At 31.5% G+C, this 14117-nt stretch overlaps 1 non-coding gene across 1 annotated transcript; it reads right to left on the bottom strand.

Moving 5' to 3' along the window:
- Positions 1–13471: 13471 nt before the first annotated feature.
- Positions 13472–13578, bottom strand: LOC120891270 (U6 spliceosomal RNA). The gene has a single exon (XR_005735644.1). It is a non-coding gene; the product is annotated as a U6 spliceosomal RNA (small nuclear RNA).
- Between the last annotated feature and the right edge of the window lie 539 nt (positions 13579–14117).

Below are 14117 nucleotides of genomic sequence, written 5' to 3'. Positions count from 1 at the left end.
ACTGAAGCTGCAAAATCAATGCCTCATTTCTATCTATATTATGAAATCCAAAATGGACTTCTCTTCTAAAGGCATCAGACATGGCCATTTTGAGGTGTTCTATGCAAGCATGGCATGTCAAGGAATCAGCCACTGCTTCCTGAGTTCAGAACTTGTTTTCTTAAGGTTGAGTAGTCTCTGTTTAGTCATAAAGATTGATCTTGAAAAGAATGAAGAGACGTCTTCAGAGTCCATTTCCTGAGAAGAAATCATGGCTTCACATTTGGTCTAAAAACATACCCTACCAAAATATATATTAGCATCATTAGAACCATGCACAAACTGATACCTTTCTTTGGAAATTCAAACTTAGCCATAGACATGAAGCTGGTACAAATACACTGAAATATGCAACTTGCAACTTCCAGTGATCACTGGTCAAATAAAATGTAATATATACTTGATGAGTATCTCAAGAGAAAAAAAGAGATACCCTCTTTTGCAGCCTTAATGATATTTGCTCCTGAGTCACCCCTGTATTTTCCTCCCTTAATAATCACATAATTTTCTTAGACTTTCACTATCTTGCTGTATATATCTTTTTTGGCTATCTAATTAACATTGTGATTTTTGTTCTACTTATGTGGTGTAATAGTAGATTCTGTCCTATCCTTACAAAATATATTTGTAAAAAACACAAATAAACGAAAAGAAACTGATATTGAGAGGTATGACCAATTTAAGAAAACTCAGCCATTTATTAGCAAAGAGAGATTTCATATCCAAATTATTTTACTATACATTGTATGTCTTTTGACCACAACACACTTGACTAAGAAAACAAAGAAAATAAATTGGATATCACTTCAGTTTAAATGCTATCAAAGGAAAACAAGGAATTAAAAGAGATTCACCAAAAGGAGTCTGTAATTTAGGAGGGTAATCAGTGAAGAATAAGGGTAAGCAAGGCAAGGGAGGAAGATGTAGAAAAAATAATAAACAATAAGGTATTATAGAGCAATATGTTCAAAAAGAAAAAAAGGTGATAAATAGTAAAGTAATACAGATGTATAAGAATTTTTTTGAGTAGGTGTTTTCAAAATAAGGGCTGAGAAAAAAAAAACCCAAAAAACATAAGATGACCAGGATGTCAGATCCCAAATCAATATTAGGGTCTAAACTATGGTTTGAAAAAAAGTAGATAAACAAAAAAAAATTATTATCTACTGATTTTGTGTTTTATTAATACAATGAGTGGTCAGCGTAATTAAGATGCAAGAATTATTAATGTCATGAAGCTAATAGTAAAAGAAATCTTGCTGAAAAGCTACATCAAATTAGAGTTTTAAGATTTTATTGTGTTAAATACTATCTATTTCTGAGAGAATTTGGTATATTAATTTACTTTTCTTGTTTCTGTTTTTCTTATTTCAATAAGTGACCTCTAAATAATAAAAATTTTGGATTTGCACATTGATGTTTATATTTTATAGCCACATACATACAATTAAAGAAAAAAACTATTATTCAAAATAATTATAGAAAAATGACTTTCATTTAATACTCTTAAACATCTTATTAGCATTCTATTTGTTTGTTCCATTAAATAATTTTTTTATAATAAAAATCTCAGTGATGTAAAATTCCTTATGAATGTAACTAGCAAATAAGATGTTATGGTAGAGTTTGAAAGCAGAATTAGACTGGGAGTTATCCATCCTTTGGACAGAATTTAAACATATTTAAAGTGCTGGGACTTGGCCCCCTGTTGCAGATGACTATTTTCAGGATTTTTCTATTTAATTGAAAAGAATAAATATGGTGGTATTGGTTCAAAAATAAATTTCCATACCTGGGAATATTGTGGCTATAGGAAAGTGTCTATGTTGTGGAAATATTTAGAGAGACTAGAGAAGGAGGATTACTAATAGATTAAGTCTTGTACAAGGCCTTCAGAAGTAGGGCCAGGTATTTCTTTGGCCAAACTGACAGTAAGAATGGAAACTCCTTCTGGAAGGCTGAAAAGGATCTCTTGTATATTCTCCGATCTCTGATCTCCAGCCCATTCTAATCCTTAAGTCTTGGGTATTCCTTGATTTTTCTTGAAATATTCCTATTTTAGTAGGCTTTTTCACTACTGTGATCAAAAGACCTAACAAGAACAATTAGACAAGGAAAAAAATATTTTAGGGCTCACAGTTTCAGAGATCTTAGTCTATAAATGCTTGACTCCAGTCTTTGAGGCTCAAGGTGAGGTAGAAAATCATGGCAGAAGACTGTGGTGGAAGAAAGTAGATCAGGACATGGCACCAGAAAGCAGAAATAAAGTTCTGTTCAACAATTAAAATGTAAACTCCAAAGGTATGCCTCCAGGGACCCACCTCCTTCAGCCATCCTACTAGCCTTCAGTTATCACACAGTTAGTTTCTACCAGGGGATTAAAGTATTGATTGGGTTAAGGCTCTCATAACCCAATCATTTCACCTCTAAACCTTCTGTACTGTCTCATGTGATTAGGGGACACCAAATCTAAACCATAACAATTACTCTTTATAAAAATTACATTGCTGGTATAATATCTATAAAAGGGATTCATTGTTAGCAACTCCTATGATAAGCAAACTGTTTTCAGTTCTATTGTAGCAACGTGTTTTCAGTAATAAAAATTCTCTAACGTGGCTGCAGTAATACAGCTGACAGCCTCTTAAATTGTTGAATCATGCTAAGTTTCCAATCCAAAGGGGAAAAATGGAGAAATTAAAATAATAATGTGGTTAAGAATGTAGTTTCTGGAATCAGAAAGACATTTGCAACTTATTAGATATGTTTGTTGAAAGTATTATTCAAACTAAACATCAATTTCAAAATCTATGTAGCAGGGATGATTTCAAACTCATAGAATTGTTATAACAGTAAAATGATGCCATTGAAACTGGTATTGAAGAAAAACATACTGTGCCTTTGGTTTCTAATACTATTTTAATATTATGTCTTAGCTGATCTAAATGATTGAAGATTAAAGGTTCACATAAGGATGATTTTGTTCTTTTTAAACATGTTTAATTTTGCCTTTATGGAAGCAAAAATATTATTAAGATTGCTAATAAGAAAGTAACTTCACTTTGTATATTCTGCATTAAACTATTTTAAACCATTCTGAAATAGCAAAAGAATTTGCAGATCCTGTAGGAGTTTTTTAATAATCAATGGATTGGGAATGAAGAACTTAAATTGTCACTGTCTCTCTAATGTTGGATTGAGCCTCAGCATTTTATATTTGGCTCCTTAGGGATCACTATATCTATCAGTTTACTTTTTTATTCTAATAAACACCCCAAAATTTACAATTTAAAATATTTGCTCAGCCTAGCAATTCTTGATTTATCTGGGTTCATTTACAAGTCTGAAATCAGCTGCTGGTTATATAAAAGCTTTGATACTTTAGGATTGGCTGGCTGTTGACCTTCTTTATTGGGTGACTGGATTCTCATCCAGGAGGCTAGCCTGGGATTTATCAAAGACTTATTGAACAAAATTCAAGAAAAGTAGCAAAAAAAAAAAAAGTACATGGTCTCTTGGAGCCTAGGCTCAAAATTGATGCATTATCATTTTTGCAGCATTCTGTTGGACCAAGCAATTAATAATATCAGGCCAGATACATGGGCTAGGAAGAGAAAGAGTTGCAAATTCACATTTCAAGAGTAGTGAATACAATGCAGGGAAAGATCATAGCCAGTCTGTAAGCAATACACATCAACTTTTTATTTCCATGACTGGGAAAACAATCTTCAGCTGCTTGAATTTGTATAATATTGGAACCAAAATGGTTACTTAATAGTGTATCATTGGAAATAAAACTGCTAAATAGCCTCATTACTTTTAATGTTCATTTCTCTTTGAACAATGTGGAAAGGGAAAAAACTTTATTAGGAAAAAAGAATCAAAAGAAATATAAGCCCACATATGAGCCCAAACAGATAAAGAAAGACACCATATGCAAGTGTGCATGCGCGCACACACATACATACACACACACAATGAAATCAGAACAAGTAAGAAAGAAAAGCATATGTGTTGCCCAATTATTCCTCACTTCCCATCTGAGAACTTTTAGCACAGATTGTATTCCAGGTACTCCTGTTCATTATTTGCAATTGTTTTATATATGTGTATGTGTGTGTGTGTGTGTGTGTGTGTGTATATCATATGATATATTGTAATACTCATGATATATTGTGATGATATATTATAATGCTATATATTATATTGTATACTATATGATGTAGTATATTATATATGTAATATATTGCATTCATACATATGCATATATATACACACACGTGCATGAGCACACGTGCACACACACATGTAAGTTACTTCTTGATTCTTTTTCTTTAACAAATATTTTTTAGTTGTAGTGGACATAATACCTTTATTTAATTAATTAATTTATTTTTATGTGGTGCTGAGGATCAAACCCAGGGCCTCACACGTGCTAGGTGAGCGCTCTACCACTGAGCCGCAACCCCAGCGCTAGCTTCTTGATTCTTTCAGATAGAAACCTTAGGAAGAATGAGAGTGCTCTAAAATTTTCTATTTGCATTGCTAATTAAATATGTGATTAGCTTAATGTCTTACTATTTTATTTCCATCACTTTACTGATTTCTTTTAAAGTGCTGTTCTGGGTCATCAGTGTTACTCGAAATCTTGTTAGACACACAAATTCTCAGGGCTCAACTAAGATCTACTGACTCTGAAACTCTGGGGCTGAGCAGCATTCTGAACAAGCTCTCCATTGTAAAGTGTGAGAATCACCTCCTTAAAGGAAGATGGTATTCTGGTGTAAAAGCCTAATACATCTGGAGACAAAAACAGATGGGTTCTTGTGTGGAGTGATGATATACATATACTCACCAACACCCCACCTCCTCTCTGGCATAGCAAAATGCTCTTCAGTTTTGTTTGGTCCTAGTAAAAAAAGTTTGGTGACTATAATGAAAGATTTTGTAAGATCTGTAGAGAAAACTGTAGATAAAAAGATGGCTAGCAGACTTCAAAAGCTGGAAAGTGAATAAAGTGTTTCTGAGAGTAAAAATAGGTAATATTTCAGCATTATATTCCTTAAAAGTAGCTATCAAAATACAAAATTTACTTTGTTAGTGTCTTGTATTACTCACCTATTAATAGAATATGGTCTCACACTTAGTATTCATTTATATTTTAAGTAATAAAAAATGTACTGTGATACTGTTTAGAAATACAATAAGAATTAAAACAGTTTATATTCACATAGTGTATGGTCATACAAGTTTATACACTATTCTATAAAATTAATTTTTTCACATTTTAATTATTTGGTCTTGGGTCATATAATTTTCCATCTTTATTACTTCAGGCAAAAGTAAAATAAAATGCTTAAATATACCACTCAAATAGATAATAAGAGATAACCTATCCCAAGTGGTTTGGAGTTTCTATTTACAAGCAGAAAGCTGTAGTTCATTAACACCTGAAAAAATTTAAAATCTGGGTCAGAATGAGGTTTGTAAAAATCTCAAAAGATTCAGATGATATCTCTGAGGAACTGATTAAAGTTAATACTTTTCCCTAAGAATTAATGTTCTAATATAAGAAACATAAAAGTGATTTGAAATTCCAGATGTTTTATATGTTAGCCCTAAAGTATGTCATTTTTGAAACTTACACCTTTTAAAAACTTTTATTTAGGCAATATAAAACCTGAAACTGGACTTTTAAAAGAAAGAGAGAGAGAGAGAGAGATTTTAAATCAAGGTAAACTTTGAAGAGCAGATCAATTGCTCAGCAAGAGTACATGAGTATTGTTATGGAGATGTTTTGAAGAAGGCAAAATTATTTTCCAAGTCATGATTCTCAGAAACTATCACATAAATAAATTAGCTAAATTTTAAAAATTAATCACAAGTAAAAGAAGTAGTCAAAAGAATCATGACAGGAATATATGCTAATCTATGCACCATGATTTTTTTCTATAAGTGGAAATTGAAATGAATTGTAAAAGCCAATGAAGCAGCAGAAAGATGGTTGACTATAAATCCCAGCCAATGTCCTAGATATGTCATCCTCCATGAAACGCAAGCTCTCTGATGTTGCATTTTCCATTAACAAATGGGGCAGCAGAACACCAATGTGTGTTCTTTCCTAGCTCATTTGCATGTCACCATTTATAACTTTCCACTGCCCTGTGGCATTGTGGCACCTGCCTCCCAAATGAGGAATATGCAGCAGTAATAATTTTTTGATAACACCCTAGTAATTACATGACACTTGAAGGGCTTCTTTTCAAAATTCAAAACTCACCTTCCCTTGCTTGGATGTGAATCTAATCTCATTTTTGGCTTTCAACTTGGTTATTAACTTTCCCTTTCTTGACAGATCTGCTGGGTGATGGTAGAATAAGTCAGAGAGAGGGGTCAAAAAGTAGGAAGTCAGAACCAACAGATTTGCTACAAATAGACTAAAGAAGATTTAAAAAAATGGTGCTTACCTCTTAGAAAATTAATAGTCACTGAAAATTGCCTCTGTTCAGTAACATCATTTTTATTCTAAATAAAAAGTGTATCTATTGAATTGAAGGAATAATACTAATAGTTGAAAAAAATCGAATTCTGGATTTCACATATGGACATATGCATGTTTAAGGCTCAAGTAAAATAGTTTCTCAACTTTTAGTAGCATTTGTGTACCTACATAAAAATTACCTTAGGTTTTCTTTTTTCAGAAATTTAAAATTTTTGCTAAAGGAAACTATACAAATATAAAAGAGATAAGCCATACAGTTCATGATTCACTGCTATAAACCATATCTTAATGAAAGCTCTAACTTGTTTTCTAATTTTTTTTCAGCCTTTTACTTGGACAATAAAAATCCCTAGATCAAAGTAATTATCCTGGAATTGTTGACTGACAATATACAAGAGTATATTTATCAATGAATATGTGAGACATTCACACCAAATTCCAAATTATCTCAGATTTTTAATTAGTTAATCAAGATTTAATTTTTAATCACTGAACTCTTTTAGAAAGGGAAGGATAGACAATTACCCTTTTTCTGTTATAAATGCCACTCTCAGTAAAATCCCCTCTTCTCTACCCTGATACATAATCAATCTATTGTGCCACTGTCTAGGCCACAGTGAATCAAGCAGTTCTATGAAAGTGTCGTACATATAGCCTAAAGTATTGGTAGTAACCTTGACTTGCATAATGCAGCAGCCCTCCTATGATCATTAATCTATTAAGGAATTCCTTTTGGCCAAATATTTGGCTAAACTCTAAAGATTTAAAGAAGAATAAAAATACACATGGTCTAGTTTAATTGTGATAAGCAAAATCTTATGTTTAAGTGGGATGTTAGTTGTTACACAAAGAAATGCAAACCATAATTATGATAAATACAATGAAGGAGAGGTTTGTAGTATAGAATTGTACTATCCAATAAGGCAGCCAATAGTTATATATGATCAAATTTAAATTTAAATTTAGTGAAATTGAATAAACTTGTTCCTTGGTCACACTAGCCACATTTAAATTCCTCAAAAGACACCTGTGGCTATTGGCTATCACAGTAGAATAGTGCAACACAGAATATTTTCATCATTGCATGAAATTCTAGTAGTGCTGATGTAGAATAATAATATAAAATAGAATTAGGGAAAGCTTCCTTTAGGAAGTGATAATTAAGACCTGATAGATGAGCAAGAATTAACTAGGTGAAAAGGAATTTTGGAAAAAAGTTGAAAATAGTTTCTTTCTTCATAAAACATTAAGAACTTTTAGTTTCTTAGATTTGTCATTAATATTATAAAAAAGTAAATATTTATCTGAAAATGTTCAATTTTATTTCAGAGATGAAAAATTTGTAAACAGTAAAAATAATATATAGTAGTTGGATGACATTTAACAAATGAACTGGTTTAATATTTACAGATAAAAGTCAGGACCTAAGATATGTTACTATGTGCTCCAGTTGTAATGGGCTAAGGTCAAATAGTATTAGTGGTAACAAAACAATAAAAAAGATTCTAGGCATTCTGAATCCTAATCCAATATTGATTCCATGTCTTAGAATAATCTTAAATGATCTGGACGACTCTAAACATTTTTGCAAGTATAATTTTACACATATGTAAATATGTGATTTATATATAATCATGCTTTAACCTTTATTATTCTAATAAATTAATAACAAATATATTATTCAGTTTTAATTTTGTTTGAATTAAAGAGCTGAGTAATAATGGTTGAAAAAGCAAAAGGACATAACATCTTACATGTTTATTTACATTTTAAAGCATTGTTTAAATTTTCTCAGTTAAAAGGTCATGAATATTCTTATTTTTTGCTTCCTTTATTTGCTGAGCTAAGTGTAAATGTAATTATCACAGTAGTTCAATCTGTGGTGCTTAAGGTATGATTCTGCTTTTGATATTTATAGTTTGAATTTGATTTGCTTGAAGTTTACAAAATTGGTTACGACCATTTGCCCTGCAATGAATCACACTGTCAGTTTTCAATTGCATTTTTAAATTAATCTGGTTATATGAAAGGTATTAAAATGTTCTTCACTTTTGTTGCAGTATTGAGGAAGTCATTTTTACTATAAAATAATGATTGTCACCTTTATATTAACTTATGTGTACTATATAATACATTGTATTAATGTATAGAAATAATGATCAGTTAAATTCACTTTACCCTGCATTTCCGTATTGAGATTTGATGAAAAATAAATCCATATAAAGAGATTGTTACAAGAGTCTAAATAAGTGACTGCTTTAAATTGGGGGATTGGACTACATTCATTCACAGAACATTTATTGAGGACATACTTTGTGATGCACTGCTATGGCTTCCACAATAATAGCAACAATGAAGAGAAACAAGCATGTAGTACCTACCAATTTACTATTCTCATGGGATTTCAATTTTATGTGTGAAAATAATAAAGAAAATAACATGGAAGTACATAAATCAAGGAAGAAGAATAAGTACTAAGGTTGATTTGATGATTTTGAAAAGAGTGGTGATGGGCTGGGGTTGTGGCTCAGCGGTAGAGCACTCGCCTCACACGTGCAAGACCTTGGGTTATAGACCCTGGGTATAGCTTACTTGGTAGAGTGCTTTCTTCACATGCACAAGGCCCTGGGTTCAATCCTCAGCACCACCAAAAAAAAAAAAAAAAAAAAAAAAAAAAACAACTGACTGACTCTAACCACCACATTCAAAAATAAACAAGTGAAATGAAGGTGTTGTATCCAACTACAACTAAAAAATAAATTTAAAAATTTTTTAAAAAAAGCAAAAGCAAAGAGTGGTGATAAAAGACCTCATTTTACAAGTGATAGTTGAATAAAAATGAGATGAGAAGTTGGTGACATAGAAAGAAGCAACAATACATACAAAGGTCTTGAAGTGAGAAAGTGTATAAAGTGTTCAAATAATAACAAGGAGAAGAAGTGACAGGAGAAGACTGATCAAGGTGGAGATAATAGAGGAGCATAGAGACATGAAGTCAGGAAAATTTATGATACTTGTTGGCCATAATAAGGGCTTTAGCTTCTACTGTGGTAGAGGGTGCTGCAGAATTTTGAACACAGAAGTAACATGATTTGATCTGTTTTTTTTTTTTAGATCACTCTGGAAGATGTGTTGAGAATAGACTAGAATAAGACAAGGTTAGTAGTAGGATAATTAAGAGATAATTGCAATGATCCAGGTGAGACTGTTGAGGACTTGAATTTAGCAATGAAAGCACAGGAATTTGAAGAGATTGCATATACATTTGTAGTTAAATTCTATAAAGTTGGCTAATAGGCTGCATGAAAGACATAGTAGAGAATGAAGTCAAGACTAACTCCAAGGGGCTGGGGATATAGCTTAGTTGGTAGAGTGCTTTCTTTGCATGCACAAGGCCCTGGGTTCAATCCCCAGCACCACAAAAAAAAAAAAAAAGAGACTGACTCTAAGTTTTTTTGCTTAAATAATAAGAAGGAAGGAGTTGTCCATATCTGGCATAAAGAAGACTTAAGGAACAGGTTTAGGAGGCAAAGTGAGTACTGAGCTTCATTCCTATTAAGTGCAAAATGTCTCTTAACTATCCGACTGAAGATGCTAGGTAAGAAATTGGATATGAGAATCCGTGGTGTAGAGAAGAGATCCAAGCTGAACAAACCAATTTACAAATTGTTGACTGAGAGAACTGCATACAGCATTAGAAAAAGAGAATATGTCTAAAACCTATTCAAGGATAGCCTTATGTGAGAAGTAGAGGACATGAGAAAGAACTGGCAAAAATGGCACAAGGCACAGCAAGTGAATGTAAATGTGTTTCCTGGTAGTCAAGTGCTTAAATGAACACTGTCAAATGCTGCTGATATATTAATAAAAATGAGTGTGTGCATGGGAAACTAATCACCAGATTCAGAAATTTGTAGAATATTCATGACTTGATGGAAATGGTTTTGTAAGATTGGTGGTTGAAAACTCTGACTGTACTGGATTTTAAAGGCCATCAAGAGGAAATAACAGAAATAATTAGTATATGCACAGCATTTTAAAGAATTTCATACATAAAGGGAATGAAAGAAATAAAGCAACATTTTGAGAAAAAAATGGACCAAAATATATATTTTGTAGCTGGAATACATATCAGCATATTTGTGAAATCAACAGAACACACCAGTAGAAAAGAAAAATGATGATGCAGTAGAGATTTCCTAGAAAAATGACTTTGAATAAGTAATTTATGAGAAATCTTGCACCAGGCATATAAGTCATCCTATGTTGGTCATATGGAAATTATATCCATAATAATAAGGAAGGAGTTTGAAGGTAGGAGGAAAGATGTAGTTGGGCGAGTGAGTGTTACAGAATGAGCTTGTGTATATTCTTCAGGGAAGGCTTTGTTTTCTCACTGTAACAATTGAATTAGTCCATTTGTTATCTTTATGGTTCATTTTCTAGCCTTTTTGAGGTATAATTGACATAAAAATTTTACATCTTTTGTGTATACATTTTGATGAGTTTGGAAAATATGTTTGTATCTGATTACTATATTTATTCTTGAGTAAAATTTAATTGAGTTTTTATACAGACACCTATGGATTATGATTTACAATTTGTTCAGACAAACTTTTGTTGTTTAACATTCAAGTATTTCCAGTTTGGGTTATAATGAATAAAATGCTATTAATATTCTTATCTGTGTTTTGGAGGGCATAAGTCTTTATTTTTCTTTCCTAATTAATGGGAAGTAAAATTATTTGGGGTAAAATGTGTTCCCCCAACATTCACATGGAAAATTCCTAATACCCACCATCTCAGAATATGGCTGTATTTGGAGATATGACTTTTTTTTCACAGTTATGTATTATTATTTTTTTATTTATTTCTTACATACATGACAATGACTTTTAAAGATGTAAATATAGTAAAATGAGGACATATGGGTAGGCTCCAATCCAATGTGACTGGAATCCTTATGGGAATGGGAAGTTGGGGCACATTGTACAAAAGAAAGAACATGTGGAGAAAGAGAAGGTGGTTATCTAAAAGGTAAGACCACAGAAGAAATAAACAGTGTGACACCTTGATGTTAAACTTCTATCCTTCAGACCTGTGAGAAAATAAATTTTGTTGTGTAATCCATCCAGTCTATGATATTTGTTAAAACAGCCCTAGCAAATTAGCTACTCTTGGTCATACTTTTAGCCTATCATTTTATATTCCTCCCAGTAATGTATGTGAGTTTTGGTTACATATACTCTTTTTAGAACATTGTTTATTCGGTCTTATTTATTTTATCCACTGTAATGGAATGTGGAATAGGTTTCATGGTATTAATTATATTTTCTTGATGTATAAAGATGCTGGTTACTCGATATGAATTTGGCTTTTATAATTTTTTCTGTGTGAAGTTTCTGCTTAAGTCTATTGCCCATTTCTGGTGGAATTTTTGCCTTTTTATTTTTTATTTATAAGCACCCTTTTGACATGTTCTATATCATATGTATTTCCTATGAATATCATTTCTCAGACTGTACACTATCTTCTTGATGATAATTTGATAAACAGAAAATTTAAGAAGTAATTTATTTATTATTTATCTTATACATTTAGTGATTCTTAGGTACCATCTAATAAATGTTTGACTACCTGATATTAATGAAAATATTATTTTTTATAAAAATGTTATAAGTTAAAAAATATTACATGTGTACATGACACATATTTACATTTTTAACTTTTATTTGTAATGTTTTTGGTAGATGTTTATGTTTGCTTTAATCCATATTTTTATTCATTTGCTTCAGTATAATTTTTGAAAAATATTATTTTTCCAATATATTGCTTTGATGACTTTAGCAAAATCAATTTAGTGTGTGGGGCTTTACTTCTGTAGTATCTATTGGGTTCTATTGATCTATTTATCTATCTTTATGTTAATATACACTATTTTGATTACTATGATTATATATTAAGCTTCAGAATAGGCTCTTCAGCTTTGTCTTTCTTTACAGTATGTTTTTTTAATTTTTAATTTTTTAAAATTTTTCTAACTAGTTATACATGGCAGCAGAATGCATTTCATTTTATTGTACACAATGGAACACAACTTTTCATTTCTCTGTACATGATTCAGACTCACATCATTTGTGCAATAATACATGTGCCTAGGGTAATGATGTTTGTCTCATTCCACCATCTTTCCTGACCCTCCATGCCCCTTCCCCATCCCCTTTGCCCAATCCAAACTTACTCCATTCTTCCCATGCCCCCTCCCCCTATTATGGAATAGCATCCTCATATCAAAGAAAACATTCAACATTTGGTTTTGGGGGATTGGCTTACTTCACTAAGCATGATATTCTCCATCTCCATCCATTTACCTGCAAATGCCATAATTTTATTCTCTCTTAATGCTGAGTAATATTCCATTGTGTATATATGCCACCGTTTCTGTATCCATTCATTATTGAAAGGCATCTAGGTTGGTTCCCCTGTATGTTTTGATTACTATTGATTCTTTATATTCCATGTAAATTTTAGAGTAATCTTGTTAATGTCTATTTTTGAAATCATGCTAGGATTTTCACTGAGATTGCATTGAAACTATAAATTATTTTTGTTTTTTCCATATTTTTATTGGTGCATTATAGTTAGACCAGTTGGTGGGATTTGTTACACATTCCTATACACATACAATGTAACAAATTTGGCAAATATCATTTCCCAGTGTTTCCCTTTTCCTCCCTTCCTCCTTCCTCAGGTCTCTTTCCTCTACTCTACTGATCTCCCTTCAAATTTCATGACATTTCTTCCCACTCCTTTCTTTTCCTTTTTTCTCTCTAGCTTCCACATATAAAACATACAACCCTTTATTATCTGAGTTTGGCTTATTTCTCTTAAATAATGTTCTCCAGTTCCATCCATTTTCCTGCAAATGACATAAATATGGAACACTTCATAAATTTATGTGTCATCCTTGTGCAGAGGCCATTCTACTCTTCTCTGTATCATTTCAATTATAGCATGTGTGCTGCCAAATCAAGCACTGAAACTATAAATCAATTTAGAAACACATCTTAACATATTAACTCCTCCATTCCATGAACATGGTATAGCTCTCCACTTTTTCTCAGTTCTTTAAGGTATTTTAACATTTCTCTTACTAATATTTTTTATTTCTATGTAGTGATCTTAGATAAATTATTAAAATTATCTCCAAATATTTTATTCAGATGTGTTCTTAAATGGTAATATTTTAACTTTCATTTTTCAATTGTGCAAAATTTTGTATAATAGTTTTGTATTTCATGACTTAACTATATTATCTAATTTGTTGTTAGAATGAAATATTTATTTAGATTCCTTTGGACTTATACACATTTCATTCTTTGAAGTATTCATCTTTTTATTTCTTACCCTTGACTTACTGAACTAGCTAAACTGCCAACTCAATGGTAAATATAAACAGTGATATCCAGTTCCCAATCTTAGAGATATAACTTGTTATTTTCAGTATTATACATGTTAGTTTTTGGTTTTGTTTTTTCATAGATACGTTTTATCAGGTTTAGAATGTTTTTGTTCT

This window comes from Ictidomys tridecemlineatus, chromosome X, assembly GCF_052094955.1.
Source record: "Ictidomys tridecemlineatus isolate mIctTri1 chromosome X, mIctTri1.hap1, whole genome shotgun sequence".
Taxonomy (NCBI): domain Eukaryota; kingdom Metazoa; phylum Chordata; class Mammalia; order Rodentia; family Sciuridae; genus Ictidomys; species Ictidomys tridecemlineatus.
The sequence above is the reverse complement of the archived record's forward strand: the minus strand, read 5'-3'. Positions and strand labels throughout refer to the sequence as shown.